Raw genomic sequence first — 6,607 nt, 5'->3', positions numbered from 1 at the left:
AATGTGTGAGGCACTTAGCTTCTTTAAAAAGGTGACCTTCCACACATGCAAATCCTCCCCATCTTTCTCAAGAGCAGTAATAATATATTGTGCATCCCCTTCCACTTCAATAGTCCCGACAAAATTTCGGCAGGAAAGATCTATCGATTGTTTTTTATATAAGACAGAGATATATCATGCGGTGTTACTGCCAAATTCACAAGGGAAGTTTTCAGTGATGAAAATTGGGATCAAACAAGTCAACAATGGTATAAGAGGGCTCTAAATCCTGTTGGCATTGATGAAAATTGTGTTGTGCGTTTATTTATCTTGGACAAAGGAGAGAACATGTAGCACAAAAGCAAAGTAGAACACAGCAATTTATGTATTGAGAACACTAATTAGTGCTTTCTACTTCTTGGATAAAGGAAGAGGTGCCAAGGACGATGTAGCACAACCAAGAGCCTTTGTCACGCCAGTAATTGTGGGCTTGACATTAGAACACATAGAGGTAAGAGGGCCTTTGTCTCCGCCGTAGGTGAGATCAATGTCAGTCAACTCCACATTCTCACACGGTATGCCCGTGGTACATACAAGCTTGACTGCAAGTGGAGTGAAAGATGAGCCCTTAATGTTCTTGAAGCTGACATTGCTTATCTTAACTTTTGACGGAGGCTTTTGTTCACACTGAGTATATGGGCAGTACAATTGGTCTACGAGGATAGGGTTACTGACATTAACCATGATAATATCCTCATAGTGTATACCCGAGGCAGTGCTAGGCGAAGGAGAATCTGGAAATGTTTTGATTCTCACACCGTTGTCCGTATTAGTCAGGGTGCAGTTCTTAACTATGATCCCGGTCACATCCTTTTCGTCCTTATATTTTCCCAGGCTTCCAATGCTTATTCCATGGCCAGGCCCACAAGTAACATCAGTCACTATGATTTCGTGGGAGTCATCACCAATAGAAATACAGTCATCCCCAGTTCCAATCTTTGCATGAGTAATGTTGATACCAGTCGAAGCCCCGATATGGATTCCATCTGTGTTTCTGCTGTCGTCAGGTGCTGTGATGGTAAGCTGTTGAAATGTAGTATGGTTGCATCGGAAAACATGCATGTGGAAAAATTTGCTGTTAAGTGAAGTTATGTCCTGAACTTTGGAATTTGTGAGGAATTCGAACCGCAGATTAACGGGAATAGGTTTGCAATTTTTGTTTTTGTGGCAGTCATTTTGATTCCAAGAAAGTGCTCCTTGGCCATCAAAAGTCCCACCACCTGATAAGGTGAGCATGTCAATGTACTGAAAACCAACCCAAGTATCCGTTCTTGTGAGTTGGCTCACTGGAGCCTGCAATGTGCCTTGAACTTGCATCCAATAGGAGCCTTACAGGGGCCTCTGAAATTTGCTTCTTTTAAGTTGTATGTCCCGCTCGGAACAACAACTTTACTTGGATGGCGATGCACATGCATCACTCCAAGCCTTGGCCAAGGCCGTCGACATCGAGCCAGGCTTTGCACCGTATGTTGCACTCGTCACGTCAAACACACTAGCATGAGCTTTAGGTGTAGATGCTAACAATAAGCACAAAAGCATTGCCAAGAAACTTAATTTCATAGCCATCTTGATTTTCCTTCCACTTTGTTATTTTAATCTCTGTTTTTTTCCCTTTGGAAGGATGATGCAACTCCATTTTGAGTTGAGGCCAATTTATAGTCCGATTGGGAAGGCTCAACGCCATCAAACTATCCAACCAATCACTAACTATTTTTATACACAGTTGCATTCTAGTTTAGCTTTATATCCTATAATTAGTAAGCTGTTTAGCCTTGAGAATATTCATCACCAAATCTCTATCTAGAACGTGCTAAGCTGTTTGTAGTATTGCTGTCCTCCTCCACACCCCGCAATATATCTATATTCCAAAAAAGGAGGACCAAAACCATGCATACACACCTGGATAGAGTTAACAAGATCAACAGGAAAAGACCATGCCTACACTATTGGCGCATCTATGTATAAACTTTTTCTAATATCATCCAACTAGAAAGTGCCTCATCTCCACAACTTTAATTCATCGACTTAGCTTAAATAATCCACTTGCACCATTGTGGTGGTTAGTTCATCTATTTTTTACCATACTCTTTTTATTTTTCTTATAATCCATGGGTTTTTGCTTGCTATCCGCCGGTGACATTGATCTCACCTACAATGGAAACAAAGGCCCTCTTACCTCTCAATGTTCTAATGTCAAGCGCACCATTATGAGTTATAATGTCTAACGAAAGCCCTTGCCTGTGCTACCTTTGTTGGGTTAAAGATAAATTGTTGTGCTCTTTGTTTTTTTTATTTATTGTTTTGTGGTGCATGTACCGGTCTTTTTTCTTCGCTCAGATACCTTCACATGTTATGAGTTATAAAATTCTAATATATTTAATATTTGCAAATAAATTGCTTGAGTTAAAGTATACATTCACTAATTCATCATTGTCTAGATAATGCATCAGTTTCTACTCTATATACTTTTCTTGGCCTACAACCAGTTCGATGCCAACAAGAGGGCATTGTTTCTTCCCATGCTTGGCCAATTGAAGCTGGGATTAGTATGCCAGCTTGATTTTGATCCTTCCACCATATTAATTGAAGATTATCAGACAAACTGAATGTGTATGTTTATATATATATATATATATATATATATATACATATTTATTCTCTTATCCGGACGGTCTACAAGTTATTATCGTGCGGACGCCATTGTAGACAAGGAGTATACTTTTAAAATAAATTAATATTTAAAGAGTGGCTATACTTGTTATTTATGCGAATTTTTTTAACTATAGCCGCGCGGCTATATTATTTAGATATTCCGATGTATGCAAGAGTATAAAAGGGTGTTCTTTTTCGTAATTAAGTAATATCTTACGATTTTAAAATTACTTTAATTTTTATGTATTTAGTGAATAATTAGTACTGAAATATTTTACTAATTTAAAAAATTACTTCATAAATTGTAATGAATTATTTTACATTATTTTGTGGACTTTGTTTTTTATTTAATTTTCTACAAAATTAGTTTATTTTGTTTAATATGTTTGAATATTTTAATAGTATAGCACAGCGACTGTAGTATTAAAATATATTAATATTTAAATAGTATAGCCACGTGGCTATACCTGTTAAAAATATTCGGGTTTTAAGAGTATAGTCGCACGACGATACTATTAAAATATTCAAACATATTGAAATATTCGAAAATAGTAAATTAAATAAACTAATTTTGTACAAAATAAAAATAAAATAAACAAAGTCCTCAAAATAATTTAAGATAATTAATTACAATTTATTAAGTAATTTTATAAATTAGTAAAAAATTTAAATACTAATTGTTCACTAAATGTATAATAATTAAAACAATTAAAAATGGCTAAGATATTTCATATTTACAAAAAAGAAGGCACTGGTATTGTGCCTTTTTGGTTGGCAACCGGTTCATGTCTTCTCTTGTGATTTATCTCAATGGGTGTGTCAGCATGCTTACATCCAAGCATTCTTGTTTTAGTGTGTAGATCCATCAGATACTTCCTTTGAGACAAAAATGTACAAGTTTTTTACCTTGCTAGTTCAATTCCGTGGAACTCTTTAAGAGTACCTAAATCCTTCATCTCAAATTACTCATACAAATACTTTTGTAGCTTATGTTGCTTTCTTGTGTCGTTCCCAGTTACAACCATGTCAGCCACATAAACAATTAATGCAGTGATATCTCTTGCATCACACTTCAAGAACAGGGAGTCATCTGAATTACTTTAAGTGTATCCAAAATTCTTGATGGACTTAGTAAATCTGCCAAACCATGCATTTGGAGATTGTTTTAACCCACAGAATGACTTTATGTGCTTGCAAACTTGATTTCTCTTTTGAGGATCTAAATTACATCCTTGTGGTAAATCCATGTATATCTCTTTTACCAAGTCTCTATGTAAGAAGGCATTCTTAACATCGAACTGATGTAGTGGCCAATCTAGATTGGTTGCTAGAGACAGTAGGACTCTGATAGTGTCGATCTTGGCTATTGGGGCAAAGGTCTTTTGGTAGCCCACCTCATGTCTCTGTCTGTACCCCTTCGCCACCAATCTAACTTTAAATCTTTCAATGGATCCATTTGCTTTGAGTTTCACAGTATAGATCAACATGCATCCCATAGTCTTCTTTCCATAAGGTAAAGGCACGAGCTCTCATGTGGCAATCTTCTGGAAAGCTCGCATGTAACACCCCCGTCCCAAAAATCACTTTTCAATTGATTATTTAATTGTGGATTTACAATTTTGCCCTCGGGGATAGGTTTACTTTAGTCACTTTTCGGTATAGAAGGATTTTGAGGATTTGAGTGACACCATTTTTTTAGAGCTCGCTCTCACGAGTTCGTAGACACGTAGTGGGCTTAAATCGAAGTTATAACGAAGAACTTGTGGTCAACGGAAGTGCAGTAGAACAAACGTAAATTTTTCAAAGTTGGGTTTTAAAATACCTAGTCAGCCTCCCCTCTCTCTCTCTCTCTCTCTCTCTCTCTCTGCATGCGACTTTCTCTCTTTACACGAGCGGCAGCAAATTTTCAACGGCGATTTTGTCGTCGTTCCAGTGTCCGATTCGAGCAAAATTGGGTGCAAAAGTTTCGTATCGATGTCCTCTATCTTACCCACATTTTCCTAGCACAAAAACTTAACGAAATTAAATTGGAATGATTGGAAGTTCGGGTGATTTTTGAAGTTTCTGACGTTGTTTTAGGCGATCCCGGTTGCGGTTTTCGTCGATTGAGGTACGAATCTTTATCCCATCCTCGTGCTTTAGTTGATTATGTTAGTATCTTGGATCAATTTTGAGGTTTTACATGTCGTTCAAAATACCCATTTTAGCCGACGGTTTCGGCTTTAATTCGGCTAGTTCCGACTATTTTTTGGTCGTGGTCCAAGAACAAACCTTGATCCCCTAGTTAGTCTGAATCTGTTGGCATAGGTATTCTCCGGTGGTTTGGAGATTTTCCGTTGCTGGTAAATCTTTTAAGACACCCACGCGCTATCGGCGGTAGGTGGCGGCCCATAGAGTTCTAAATTGTTACTCTTGTTGTCCTAAGCGTGACGGTATGCTCGGATTTGGATTTGATTATCGTTTCACAGTCGAACGGATATTGCACCTATTATGCAATATCCGGGTTCAATAGGTTTGGACCATTCAATCGGTCCCATTTTCTAATGCGTTGTTCCTCCTACTTCTAGGATTTGTGTTGGAACTGGTGGATCGAGAATGGGAGTCCCGGATACTTCGAATTAATAATTCTAGAGTTAAGTAAACTGGTTACCGTCCGATCGTGCGATTGAGAGCAATCCAATTGCTCGATCGAGACCAAACTCTGGAAACTTGTTAAGTAGACCTTGTTGGACTTATAGTAAAGTTTGGATCGAAAATCGGAGGTTGTGGGGCCCAAGAGCCTAATTGTTCAAATTCAAAGATCGGGGTCAAACCGACCGTTAGATCGTGACGGGACTTCTAGAATGGGCTGAACTTTTGGTTATGGACCAATAGGAATTGTCATATAACAATTGGGGTCGTGGTCCCTTCGAGCCCAGTTGACTTAGATTGTGGGCTTTATTGGCTTGGTTGAGGCCTTTTAGTAGTTGTAATTGTAATTGGAGGATTGTTTTAAAATGATATTGTGTTTTGAGTGTTTTATTAAAATTTTATGAATTATTATATAATCGCTTTTACTTTCCATGATCAACGAATGGCTTGGATAACCGGGTTTTGGCATGAATAAGGAATTAATTAAATGCCTGATTGTATGTCTATATTTAAACATATGCTCGGTGGCTTGAAATCGATGAATGATGGATACTAGTTTTGTCAATAGTATGTTGTACGTATTTGAATGTAGTTTGAGAACAGTTTTGAAAGATTATGCATGGTCAAGTTCAAGTTAAGGAATGTTGGGATTGATCTCATTTTAAAAAGGGATTTTTGGTTATCTATTTAAGAATTGATCTTTGGAAAGTTGAGAAAGAATTTGGAAACTGGATTTGTGAAAGTGGATCAGTGAAAAAAGAGGAATTTCATGTTAAGTTTCAGAAAATGGTTTTCAAAACCCACCATCGAGTACCGCTTGCCTTCGGAATAGTCTAGTCATTTATGACAATGCCCACGAGTCTCGAGGACCCCTGAACCGTGTGGTGCTAGGATTTGCGTTCTCAGGTTGATTATATCTTCCTGAGTCCTGCGAGGGGATTTGACGGATATGCATTTCGGGCTGATCACCCGATTTTGAAAGGATGCGCGTAATGGGGCTGCGTGTTTCGAATTCTGCGATGATATGTTCTTGGGCTGACCACATGTTCCCCGAGTTCTACGAGGACATGTGTTCTTTGGCTGCCTACGTGTCCCCGACTTCTGCGAGGACATGAGTTCTCAGGCTGACCATGGTTCCTCCGAGTTCTGAAAGAATGTAACATATATGGTACTTGGAATTGACGGATTATGATTGGAGGTATGCCTAGGTGGATAGTATTTGAGTTTGGCGATGTTTTAAACCAAAATTGATGATTTTATCTTGGTACTAATTGGTGAAAGTTTT

At 38.0% G+C, this 6,607-nt stretch overlaps 1 pseudogene; it reads right to left on the bottom strand.

Moving 5' to 3' along the window:
* Positions 1-390: 390 nt before the first annotated feature.
* On the bottom strand, positions 391-1,605 carry LOC103343963 (exopolygalacturonase pseudogene; annotated as a pseudogene).
* Between the last annotated feature and the right edge of the window lie 5,002 nt (positions 1,606-6,607).

Source organism: Prunus mume, linkage group LG5, assembly GCF_029339155.1.
Source record: "Prunus mume cultivar Tortuosa linkage group LG5, ASM2933915v1, whole genome shotgun sequence".
NCBI classification, from domain to species: domain Eukaryota; kingdom Viridiplantae; phylum Streptophyta; class Magnoliopsida; order Rosales; family Rosaceae; genus Prunus; species Prunus mume.
This window is presented reverse-complemented; position numbering and strand designations above follow the sequence as displayed.